Source organism: Pelophylax lessonae (genome assembly GCF_965119305.1).
Source record: "Pelophylax lessonae genome assembly, chromosome: 7".
NCBI lineage: Eukaryota > Metazoa > Chordata > Amphibia > Anura > Ranidae > Pelophylax > Pelophylax lessonae.
Window position 1 is genome coordinate 43,914,929 of NC_138774.1, and position 12,355 is coordinate 43,927,283.

The following is a 12,355-nucleotide window of genomic DNA, read 5'->3' on the forward strand; positions in this document are numbered from 1 at the left end:
GTTGATACTATCACGTACCTGGTGCTGGAGGCCAATGGCGAGAGAGGGCTTCCCTTGCGGCTAAGTTCCAGAACCCCCTGAGGATGAGAATAGAAGAGGTCAGTCCCAAAGTAGAACGGGTCGCCTGCTGGACTGTGTGCAGGAGGATCCAGAGTACAGCTGAAGTGCTGGAGTGGAATCAGCAGACAGGTGGCGCCCGTGAGGTGTTTGCAGGACTTGGATAATGCTGAGACTGGAACGTGGTCAGGTGGATATCGGAGCAAACGTGGTCAAGTGGATAGCAAAGATTAGGAGCCAGGTGGGTATCGGAGCAGACGTGGTCAGGTGGATAGCCGAGGTCATACACAGGAAGCAATCGGGAGACAGGTCAAGGGCAAGCCGGTTCGTAACAGGAAACCGGAACTTGAATATCGCAAAGATAACACACTGGAGGAGCCGAAGATCAACCAGCAACTAAAATCACTGGCAGGCTTCCTTATATAGGCCCAGGTAAATTGCTGGTAGTGCTGCTGGCTCCTAAAGTCCTTCTCCTGTCAAAGTGCTGATAGTGCTGCTGGGTCCTAGAGCCCTTCTTCTGGTGTTTGTGTCCTGACAGCTGCATTATTGTGTGCAGCTTACAATGCCTTGAAAAAGTTTTCATACCCCTTGAAGTTTTTCACATTTTTTCATGTTACAACCACAAATGTAAATGTATTTTATTGGGTTTTTAAGTGATAGTCGAACACAAAGTGGCATGCATTTGTATTCAGCCCCCTTTACTCTAATACCCCTAACTAAAATCTAGTAGAACCAATTGCCTTCAGAAGTCACCTCATTAGTAAATAGAGTCCACCTAATGTGTAATTTAATTTTAGTATAAATACAGTTCTGTGAAGCCCTCAGAGGTTTATCAGAGAAGCTTAGTAAACAAACCGTATCATGAAGGCAAAGGAACACACCAGACCTGTCAGGGATAAAGCTGTGGAGAAGTTTAAAGTAGTGTTGGGTAATAAAAAAAAAAATCCAAAGTTGTGAACATCTCACAGAGCACTGTTCAATCTATCATCTGAAAATGGAAAGAGTATGGCACAACTGTATGGCAAACCTACCAAGACATGGCTTTCAACCTAAACTGGCAGGCCAGGTAAGGAAGGCATTAATCAGTAGCAGACAAGGGGCCCATAGTAACTGAGGGAGCTACAGAAACCCACAGCTCTTTCCACAGGACAACTGTTAGGCCCCTTTCACACATGGGAGTCCGTCGGCGGACTCCGTTTTTCCTCAGCGGGGGAACGATAGGCCGATCCCCTGCTGAGCAGGGGGGATAAAACATGTGGAAAAAGGTGTTCTGGTCAGATAAGACCAAAATTGAACTTTTGGGCCTAAAAGCAAAATGCTATGTGTGGCGAAAATCTAACAGTGCACCCTGAACACACCATCCCCACTGTAACACGTGGTGGTGGCAGCATCATGTTGTGGAGATGCTTTTCTTCAGCAGGGACAGGGAAGCTGGTCAGAGTTGATGGGAAAATGATGGAGCCAAATACAGGGCAATCTTAGAAGAAAAACGGTTAGAGTCTGCAAAAGACTTAACTGGGGCGGAAGGTTCACCTTCCAGCAGGACAACGACCCGAAACATATAGCCAGAGCTACAATGGAGTGGTTTAGATCTGACAGAGCTTGAGCTATTTTGCAAAGAAGAATGGGCAAAAATGTCCCTCTCCTAGATGTGCAAAGCTGGTAGAGACATCCCCAAAAAGACTTGCATCTGTAATTGCAGCGAAAGGTGGTTCTACAAAGTATTGACTCAGGGGGGCTGAATACAAATGCATGCCACACTTCTCAGATAGTTATTTGTAAAAAAAAAAAAAAAATGTAAAAACTATTTTATCATTTTCCTTCCACTTCAGTTATGTGCCACTTTGCGTTGGTCCATCACATAAAATCCTAATAAAATACATTTACATTTTTGGTTGTAACATGACAAAATATGGAAAGTTTAAAGGGGTATGAATACTTTTTCAAGACACTGTATATCTGCCTGGAGCTCAGCTTTAAAGTGATCAATTGAAAAGATAAAGCTTTAACAGTCTTTGCGAAGGCTGTTTTAAAACTTTTCAACAATATTCTATACACAAAATACTCCTTGAGGCTCAGTTGAATATCTGTACTGAGTCGTACAGGGTTAAGAAGGCAATCCTCAGTCTTCCTTAACCCCTTCAGCAGTGGCTCCTCCTCCTTTGCAAGGAAGTAATTTTCTGCTACGATACGTTTTTAGAGGGAAAATTTCAGCCATGTTAGCTGACTCCAAACACAGGGTCTGCACAACTCCAAAGCTTAAGGATACAATTTTGGTCCTTATTGACAAGGTGCACACGTGTCTTGAATTGAAACAACCTGCGTCGGTCATACCTAAGGTCACCAGCCTGGGTTCACCTTAAAGTCCCCATCTTGGTAAAACGTTTCCTGTACACATCCTTTTATGCAGCGATTGGCTCAATCCTAAAAATAATCTTTACAACCCCCCCCCCCCCTAAGCATTTTGCCAAACAATACCCCATTGAGGAGGGGTTTCTTAAAAAGTGAGCCATACCCATAATAGATCCAGCCATGCCATCTCCTAACAAGTCTTTGACTGTCTCTGTAGAGTTAATCCAGGTTTTTTAAGACCCTGTGGATAAACCCTTCATTCTCCCTCGCTGGCCCTGCCCTGCAACCTGCTATTGCTGCCATGTCCACCTGCAAGACCCTAGGTGTCTGATCCAAATAGATCTGGAGATCCTGAATTTGTCGCTATGGATCCCTCTGCCCTCCCAACAACTTAGAGTGGGGGGAAATCTGTTGGCCTTTGTCACCACTGGGTTCCAGGACATTTCAGGCATTTTAGTACCGAAAGTGGTACAGAGGCTACTAGGTAGAATTATAGCCTCTGCCCCTGCCCCACTTCATTTTGCCAAACCTTCCAAAAATCCTCACAAATATTAAAGGACCTCCATGCTGATCATCTTGCAAGTGGTCATAACCATTGTTCCTTAAACGGAAAGAAAGGTTCCAGGGTTTCTTCCCGAACCTGTTTTCAGTTACTAAAGCAAAAGGGGCATCTGCTCCATTCTGTATGTTAACACCTTCCTTTAGGTACAGAAACTGCATGGAATCTTTAAGGTCAGTCGTTGTTTCCATCCATCCTGGAGACTTTCAGGCATTCCATCCTGGAGACTTTCAGGCATTCCATCCTGGAGACTTTCAGGCATTCCCAAAGTGAGATACAGTACCTGGGCTGCCTCCTACTGAGGGAACAGTAAGCACAGACTGTCAGCCCTTGTTCACACTGAGGGCAGGTTTTTAAATCGTGGAAGTTTAGCTGAACTTGCACAATTTCAAACCTGCATGTCAGTGTGAGTTTGGGGATCGATATGACGGACATCTGTGCGGGTTCCTGCACAGATGTCTATTGAAATTGCCCCTGAAGTTGCCAAAAGTAGTTCAGAAACTACTTTTGGGAATCGTTGAGGCTCTGCAGTCAAATTGCATGTCAAATCGGCCCCATGTGAATGGGGGCCTAATGTCTAACTGCTCAAACTCTGCAGAGGTTTGGGTGGATCTTAAAAATCCAGAGGTCAGCACTGAAATGGACTTGTCACTTGGGATATCTAAGGCTTCTTCTAGATACTGCTTTTCCCACAGGACAATCTTCAAACTCCCTACTCCCATGCTGGGAAACGACCGTTCAAAAGCCAACGCTCAACATTTACATGATGGTACCGGGCTTAGAGTAGAAGGAAATCGCCATAACTCACTAGTTTAATGTTGCTCCCAATTAGCTCTAAACTGCCCTGTGTATATGTGTGTGTGTGTGTATGTGTGTATATATATATATATATATATATATATATATATATATATATATATATATATATATATATATATAATATACATTTTAATAAATTGTTTTATAAATACTGTTATAATTTTTACATGCAGTCATCTGACTCCAAATCTCTATTTCTTCTCTGTAAAGCAGAGGGTCCAATAGTGCTGAGTATCAAGGAGCTGTAACATCATCCCTCCAGCGTGTGGCCAAAGCTTTGCGGTCACATGACTGCAAAGAAAACCGTAAAAGAGAAACCGTATTCAAGTAGTGATTTATTTAAAAATGTATACAGGGAAGATCAGAGCTAAAGGGGAGCAACATATTTTTGGTGAATTAATGTAATGCCTTTCCTCCTACTTTAATGTAGCCTTTTTCAAAGCAGATCCAAATATTTAATTTCAGTTCCCAGACAGTTTTAGCTTAATATTTTAGCTGCATGACTCAATCTGTGGACCATTGCATACGCCTGATGCTCAAAACTGGGCTTGCTGTGGCCTGGTGGCTCTTGAGTTCTGCCCTGGAATTGGGGAAATCTTTCCTCCCCACTTGTTTTTAAAGGTTCATACAACAGATCCCAGCCTATCCGGCAGAGTCCTGGACACCCTTTAGGTGGAATGAATTTGGTCACTTGAGGAAGCTTGTATCCTGATCAATCCTGGACCTCTCAAATGCAAGGCGACCCAACTAGGATTTAGTAGCATTACATCAACCATCCGGTTGCTCAATGAAGCAAACCAAATGCTGTTTTTGGCAGAACTTCACATTCCAGGCCTGTCCGCTGTGTTTGTTCCAGTTGTGAAAAATTGACAGGTGGACTTCTTTGGTAGTCTCCAGCTGGGCCCAGAATATCCTTTCACACCAAAGTGTTTCAAAACCTCTGGAGCAGGTGCCAGATATGGATCTCCTGGTTTCCAAGTGTCCCCAGATTCAGGGATCCTTTAGCCTTTGCAGTGCATGCTTTGATGACTCTGGATCTGTTTAACCTGATCCACACCTTTCCGAAGTGGCCCAGGTGGACATAGTTCTCAGACCTAGTCAGGCCTGTCCCACTCTCCATGGGCTCTCCTAGAATGTTCTATCCCAAGGATCAGTTTACTTTCCCTTTTAAAGGTCACTGGCTTTAATGGGCTGGCTGTTGAAACTCTCAGGTCTTGAGGGATTTGTACCTGATTCTGAATCTGATTCCTTTATGAAAGTTACGAAGTTGACTTTTCTATCATTGCACTTGGAAAGCATATTTCTTATAGTGCGAAGCAAGGAATTATCATCATAGAAAGTACTCTGAAGGGATGATTCCTGTCTTTTTTGCAGCTAGGCCTGGATCAATATCTGGTCCTTTGTACCATCAAGAGCACTTGCCTCAGTCCTTACACACATTGGAGGAAATTTTACTAGAACTGGAGCACACAGAATCCTGGTGCAGCTGTGCATGGTAACCAATCAGCTTCTAACTTCAGCTTGTTCAGTTAGGCTTTGACAAGAAGTCCTCGTTCACATTGGAGCGATTTGTCATGCAATTTGTCATGCAATTTGACCTATCGCATGACAAGTTGCAGCCTATTGCTGGCAATGGCACCGTTCCAATCGGTGTGACGCCAACTTTGCGGCGCTGCACCGATTTGCAAAAGTCATTCCTGCACTACTTTTGGCAATTTCAGGTCCAACTTTAATAGACATCTGTGCATGAAGCGGCAGAGATGTCTTTCAAGTAGCATCTGAAATCGTGCTGATCTGCTACTTTGGAATCATGCTACTTCAAGTGAAGTAGCATGATTTTAAAGTAGCCCGGGCTCGCATTGATGCTAAGGGTACATTCACATCGGAGGCAGGTTTGAAATCGTGGGAGTTCAAACCCGCATTTCATTGCTAGTTTGGAGCTTCACTGCACAGATGTCTATTGAAATTGCCCCCGAATTTGCCAAAAGTAGTGCAGGAACTACTTTTGGAAATTGGTGCGGTGCTGCAGAGTTGGCATTGCACCGATTCGAACTGTGCGGTTGCCAGCAATTGGCTGTGATTTGGCATGCCATTTGACATGTCAAATCGCCCCAATTTGAACAGGGGCTAAAACCTGGAAGCTGACTGGTTTCTATGCAGAGCTGCACCAGTTTTAGTAAATCTCCCCCACTGTTCCCCTTATGGCTGTGTTCACACTGATGCAAATTGGGCGCGGGTTTCCCCACATCCAATTTGCGTGACAGGGTGGGAACGGCTCTCAGTGGAGCTGGTTCACACACCTCTGGGGTGGCTGCGGTCCACATTGCAGAAGGGTCCTGTGCGTCTCTGGTCCGTTTTCAGGTGCAAATTCAGCCAAACATTCGGACCTGATTCGCACCTGAAACCGTAAACAGATGCACTGGACCCCCCTGCTGTGAGCCAAGGCTGCAGCTAGTGTGAACCCAGTCTAAATGCTCCACAGTGAATCAGTGGGAATAGGTGCTATGGACGCTTCAGAAACAGCCTTTTGAACCCATATATTGTGGCCTTATCCTGTTCTGAACCATTGCTTCAAAAAGACAAGGTTGTCTTTGGGTCTAAGGCCTCCCCCCCACACACATTTTTCCTTCCACTTAAAGGCTAGTTATAAACATGTTATAAAAGGTGAACTTTGCCTTTTAACCAGGACACTGTACGCCAATCTCTGTCCTGCTCCAGGGCGTGCCAGGGAGATCTTCCTCCACCACCTGGATGTTGATGTCTATCTTGCAGTTGCAGCTTCTTTTGGACAAACTGACTCCTATTTTGTTATTCCTGTGGGTCCCCATAGTGGACAGCCTGCTTCTTGCTTCACTATCTCAAGTGATTATGACAGGTCATCATTCAAACGTAGACTTAAAAGGGGAACTTCACCCAAGAGGGGAAGTTCTTCTCTTCCTCTTCCTCCTCCTCCTCTCCCGTCTGACATATTTGGCACATATTTTGATGGGGTTATTTTTTTTTGTTTTGACAGGTAACCGCTCCACTTAAGCTCAGATTGCCTAGGCCGGCGGTGTCCAACCCAATTTCTTTAAGGGGCCACATCAGCATTTTGGTTGCTCTCAAAGGGCCGGTTGTATCTGTAAGACTAGATGTTCAGAGCACCCCATCATCAGAAGTAAGAGGCCCCCACCCTTCCTTTTTAGCACAGTGCACCCCCCTTACCTTGTTCTGCTTCCAGGTGCTGTGGGGCGGAGCTGGGAAGCAGAAAGTGCAGGATGTGGAGGAGAAGCAGAGGAGGGCTGGCGTCAGATGCCAGAGTCTGCTGAATGCTGAGACCAAGGGAGGCAGAGGATTGCTGCAGTAGCACAGAGAGGTGCAGTATTTTTAGGAGGAGTTCTGTTCGCCTCTCTTTCGCCAACTGCTGAGACAAGGGGGGTGCTATAGCTCCAAAAGTGTCAAAAATGTCAGGGGTCCGATCTGTCCGCCGCAATGTCGAAGTCCCGCTTAAAATTGCTGATCGCTGCCATTACTAGTAAAAAAATAAATAAATAAAAAGTACATAAAGCTTTACCTTAGTTTGTAAAAATATGTAACAGAATACAAATTGGCCTAAAATGATAAAAAAATGAAAATTTTTTTTTTTGGGAATGTTTTATAGCAGAAAGTGTTTTATATATATATATATATATATATATGTGTGTGTGTGTGTGTGTGTGTGTATGTATGTATGTGTGTGTGTGTATATGTATGTATATGTATATGTATATATATATATATATATATATATATATATATATATATATATATATATATATATATATATATATATATATATATATATAATTTTTTTTTTTTCTTCAGAATTGTCGCTCTTCTTTTTTTGTTTATAGTGCAAAAAATAAAAACCGCACAGGTGAACAAATACCACTAAAAGAAAGCTTGATTTGTGGGGGGGGGGACATCAATTGTATTTGGGTACAGCGTCACACGACCGCGCAGTTGTCCGTTAAAGTAACGCAGCGCAGAATCGCAAAAAATGGCCTGGTCATTAAGGGGGAAAATCTTTCGGTCCAGAAGTGGTTAATGTAATTTTGCTCTTTACCCGTCTGTCTTCCTTTTTTCCTTTTTTTTTTTTTTTTATTTTGTAAGACTTGAGCTTTCACCATTCACTCTAGGTGAAAAAATGACATGGTTCCAGCCTCCTGGGACACCCACATCACACATCCCAGGAGGCTTTGGACACCTCATAGTGGCTTGGCATGTCATCGAGAACTGGCAGAAGACCTAGGAAAGATGATGATGGCATGGACCACAGTGTGTGGCAGTGGAGCTATGAAATGCAGCAAACAACGCTGGGTGGGTGAGTATGTTTTCAAAGAGCCGGCCAGGCCAGTAAGGTAATATGGGATAAAAAAAATACAAGGGTAAGTGAAGTTCCTTTTTAAAGATAAGATAAGGTGACACCTTTCCTTGTCAAAGCACATACTATGTGATTTGTGGGCTTTGTTGCATCAGGCATTCTTTTTTTTTTTTATGGACCGTTTATCAAGTTTTACCAGGTGGATGTTTAGGCCTTTTCTGATGGCAGCTTTGGTTGTATGGTTCTTCAGGCAGCTCTGTTAAGTCCCCCTTTGGTAACTCACTGTTGTGGGCCTATTAGATTGTTATATGCTGTGCTGCTCATCCCTAAATTGGACTGCTTTTGAACAGCCCTTTATACCAGAAAAACTTGTGTCCCTTTTTTTTGTACAATGAAAACCAATTCTATTTTTTGACTTGCCTAAAAATTCTTTCCCTGGAATACATAAATGGACACGGGTTCCTCCCCTCTGTTCTCATCATCCACTCCTATTGTTGCTTTGCTACAAACTGGAGCATTACAGATGTTGGAGGGGTTATATTGGGCTGGGCTGTCCTATATCTTTGCTTGGCCAGTGTTTTATCTGCTGAAGGCACCAGCATAACCCAATCTACCTGAATTACCATCCTGTGTTCCTTAAAGTGATTTGTAAAGATTATAATAAAAAAAAACATCTTCTACTTACCAGCTCTGTGTAATGGTTTCGTACAGATCAGCCCTAATTTCTCTTTTTGGGTCCCGTCAGTGGTCCTGGCTCCTTCCACCTATCGAGTGCCCCCCCAATAGCAAGCCTCTTGCTATGGGGGCACTCAAGCAGACGAGCTCCTGAGCCATGCTCCTGTGAATGGACATTGTCCATACACACACAGAGCTCTGCCCCGTCCCCTGCTCTCTCTTCATTGGTTCACTGACTGTGATTGACAGCAGGAGCTAATGGCCCCTGCTGCTATGTGAGCCAATAAGGAGAGCAACTCCAGAGAGCCTCTGCTCTTATGCACATTGCTGGATTGAGATCAGGCTCAAGTAAGTATGGGGGGGGGGAGCTGCACCCAGAAGGCTTTTTACCTTCATGCATAGAATGCATGAAGATAAAAAAGCCTTCTACCTTTACAACCACTTTAACCACTTGTCGACTGCGCTATAGCCGAATAACACCTACAACACGGTCGTCTGGTTCTGGGACACCGTCATATGACTGCGTCCTGTGGTACACAGGCGGCGCGCCCTGTGATCAGTGTCCTGAGGATACTGCTGATCACATATTGGGGTAAAGAGCCAATCAGCTGCGATTTACCACATGATCAGCTATGTCCAATCATAGCTGATCATGGATGTCAACAGAAGCCGGTTTTCAGGACATTTTACCTGATGCTAACAGCATGAGGAGAGGAGAGCCAATAACCGACTTCTCTAAAAAGGACATCTACACTGATAATCAGGGGACTGATATTAGTGTCCTGATTATCAGTGCATTCCCAACAGTGCCCACAAGTGCTGCCAATCAGTGCCACCCTATCAGTGCCCACCAGTGGAGCCTCATCAGTGCCCACAAGTGAAACCCCATCAGTGCAGCCTCATCAGCACACATCAGTGAAGGAGAACAATTACCCGTTTGCAAAATTTTATAACCAACTATGAAAGGTTTGTTTTTTTGTTTTTTCTTTAGCAAAAAAAAAAAAAACCAAGTGGTGATTAAATACCAATAGAAAGCTCTATTTTTTTGAAAATAATTATAAAATTTTTTAGTTTGGGTACAGTGTTGCATGATCGTGTAATTGTCATTTAAAGTGTTACAGCGTTGAAAGCTGAAACTGGCCTGGGCAGGAAGGGGTAAAAGTGCCCAGTAGGCAAGTGGTTAATGTAAATCAAATTTTTTTTTAATTGCAAGTCAGAATACTGTTGCATTGATTGTGATACATATGTTGTATATTGCTGCACATGCTTGAGTGAGAGTAATAATTCTAGGCCCAATTTTCATGTTGGTTTTTTTTTTTTTTTTTACCACTTTAACTACTCAAAAAACAGGCAATGACCTACAGGTATGTTGCGCAGCCTGTAGCTACCGCCTTCCTGCAGTAAACGTACTGTGGGCGAGTGGCAAATGATTAAAGTATTGCTCATTGAAAATTTGGGGACCTGAAGTTTGTTGCCTTTTCACAGGCACACACAATTTTAAGGTTTGATATGCTGGGTATCTATTTAAACTTTGTGAACTGTTGCACTAATATCATGTGACATAAATTGTAACTACCACTGTTTTATTCTCTAGACCAGTGTGTCTCAACCTGTTTTCAGTCAAGGCACCCTTTAAAATAATGGACAGTCTTGGGGCATTCTAAAATGTACAAAACAAATCTAATAGCTTTACAGAATGCAGCAACATCCACACGTAGGACACCTAATGTTAGAGGCGATTTATTCTTCCAAAGAAAATACACTTTTGCACGCTGGTACTGACTAGTATGCAATGTTTCTCTTCTACCCCGGTTTCTCGCCATCAATCCGCTAATGTGACCCCAGTGCTGAGAGAGAGAGGGGCACAGGAGGGTCAAACAAGGATGCTGTGGAGGCAACAGACATCTTTCTTATAAACTGATGACGTCATTGGTTGTTAGGATGCCAGTGTCTAGAAAGTCATAATGGTGCATAATGAAGACCGTTGGCTTTGTGTAATAAAAGGTAGGCTCTCATCCACCTACTGGCTTGCATACATTTGATCAACTTTTAGCCATTTTTTCCAAAGCACCCTGGTTGAAAAAGGCTGCTCTAGGGTGTCTGCTTCATAAAATATACAATGTTTGGGGGGTTTCCAAGGAATATCAGCGACCAGCTGTACCAGATCGGCTTACCAAGATTGACGAGGCTAGCCTGGAGCCACTAGAATGACAGGAATCCCTTCTGCCGCCATCCTGCACAAGAGTCACGGCAGAAGCTTGAGAGGAGGAAAGGTGTATATGAGACGATAGTGACTGCAGGGAGCTACTAGGGCATCTATGGCGTTGACTAGGGGGTCCTTAGACCGTGCCACAAACCTCTGAACTTTCCTGTTGAAGCGAGAGGCCAACAGGTCCATCTCGGAAGTCCCCCACCGGAGACACAACTGACTGAACACCACTGGATGAAGCGACCATTCTCCTTGGTCCAATGCCTGTCGACTGAGATAGCCTGCCAATTTTCTACCCCTGGAATGTGTACAGCAGAGAGGGCTGGAACAGACCGTTCTGCCCACCTCAGAATGCCAGCTACTTCCCGAGCCGCCAGAACACTTCTCGTGCCCCCTTGGTGATTGACACAGGCCACGGCTGTGGCATTGTGAGATTGAATCCGTACCGGACATCCCTGGAGACGAACTGTCCAATGATACAGGCAAAGCCTGATTAATCGGAGCTCCAGTACATTGATCGGTAGCCTGGACTCCTCCAGGGTCCAGACCCCTTCAGCACAATCCGAGCCAAGGACACCTCCCCACCTGGATAGGCTTTCATCCATGGTGACAAACCGTCCAGTACAGGGGAAGAAAAGATTTTCCCTGAAGTGCCTAACCGCAAAGCCACCAAACCAGGGACCCCCTTTGTTCTCCGGCTCAACATGATCAGATTGTCCAGAGACTGATGATCCTTGTTCCACTTCATCAGAATCTTCTTTTGCAGAGATCTTGTGTAGAACTGTGCAAACGGAACTGCCTCAAAGGTAGACACGATAAGGCCCAGTACCCGCATGCAAGTCTGACAAGATGACGGTCTGCTGGACCGCAGAAGCCAAATCGCCTCCTGCAACTTCGGAAGTTTTGCCAGAGGGAGAAACACTCCAGAGCCAGTCCCAAATATTCCAGACTCGTGGACAGGACCAGAGCAGACTTCTGAGGATTCAGAACCCAATTGAAATCCCTCGTTTGCAGAGTGATCTCCAAGTTGGCCAATCGAGCAGTCGAAGACTCTTCTCGCTAAAGCAGATTGTCCAGGTACCTCAGTATCTCGATCCCCCACTGACGCAGTAATGCTAGAACTGGGGCCAGCACTTTAGTGAAGACCCAAGGAGCAGGGGCGAGACCAAAGGGTAATTCCACATATTGATAATGCTCCTCGACCACAGCAAATCTGAGTTTTTGTCTGCAGGCCTGGCAGACCCTGCTCTTGGTTTGCCCGACAAAGACTTCTTGGAACCCCCATTGGAGTCCCTGAAGAGTTTAGATCCCTTATCTTGAGATCCTGAGCAGAAAAAGAGTG